This window comes from Triticum dicoccoides, chromosome 4A (assembly GCF_002162155.2).
Source record: "Triticum dicoccoides isolate Atlit2015 ecotype Zavitan chromosome 4A, WEW_v2.0, whole genome shotgun sequence".
NCBI classification, from domain to species: domain Eukaryota; kingdom Viridiplantae; phylum Streptophyta; class Magnoliopsida; order Poales; family Poaceae; genus Triticum; species Triticum dicoccoides.
The window spans coordinates 46,075,717-46,076,911 of NC_041386.1; positions in this window are offsets into that span (position 1 = coordinate 46,075,717).

Genomic DNA, 1,195 nt, shown 5'->3' on the forward strand with positions numbered 1-1,195 from the left:
TGGGCTAAGTAAGTTATCGGCTGTGATGTGCACAAGTTACCATTCTAATTAGGCAGAAGTTACCAGGTATATGTTTTTCAACACATTTTTTTCCGGGTCAAAAAAGTTACTGTGATGTTGGTACCTGAGTTATCAGCTTTGTTGTGCGAATATTACCATGCTATTTATACAAAAAATTATCGAGGTATGCTTAATTTTTATTATTATTTTAAGGTCAAAAGTTACCGGGTGAGTTATCAGCTATTATGTCTATATTACCATGATATTTACATAAAAATTACCGGGTATGTTTCAACAATTTTCATCTAGAGGTGAAAAGCTGTCATGCTATTTGCACATGAGTTATCAGATCAGATATGCGTATATTACCATGTTATTTACATCAAAGTTATCGGGGTATATTTTTAATCAACTTTTATCACGAGGATGAAAAGTTACGTGATGTTTGTACTTGAGTTATCAGCTCTGATGTGAGTATATTATCGTGTTATTTATAATGAAGTTACCGCTGTGTTTATACCTGAGTTATCAACTTTTATCCTGGTCATTTTTCACGGGCGGCCCACAAGCACGCATGCTTGGCATGTAATAGGCGCGGCCCGACACACGACTAAACGGGTCGTGCCTGCTTGTTGCACGCCGTGCGCCGTGCTTTTCCTTCGAGGTGAGGACCAACGTCTGTAGATAAGATCATGAAGGTAAAAAGTGTCATATGTTACCGTATATTGCAACGACAAGGCCATGGGCGAATTACCATGCTTAAAGTTTAGGTGATTTACGTAACAGATGGAGGTTTACCTCAAGTTGCGTTGGCTTAGTTGGTTATTGGCTTTCCTAGCATCATAGGGGATGTGGGTTCGAATCCCATTCCAGATTATTTTTTCTTCCACATAAATAGCAGTAGCTCAATTTGTGGGCGGGTCCACCTTAAATGCAGCAGTGATTGACGTGCGGTCGGGCGGGAGAGAAAAATCGGATCTTAGCTGCAATACAGGTCAACGTGCGAGCAGGAGAGAAAATCGGGATCCAATCTGCGGGCGACCAGATTCGGCGAAAAGGAAGGGACGACGCGCGCAGGATGAGGATCTGACGGCGCGCAAGTCGTTCGGATCTGATGCAAAAATCCGGACGACTGGATTTTAGCTTTTCTGATTAATAAATGGTGGAAGAAGTGTAGGTTGCTGGTTTAACGGGG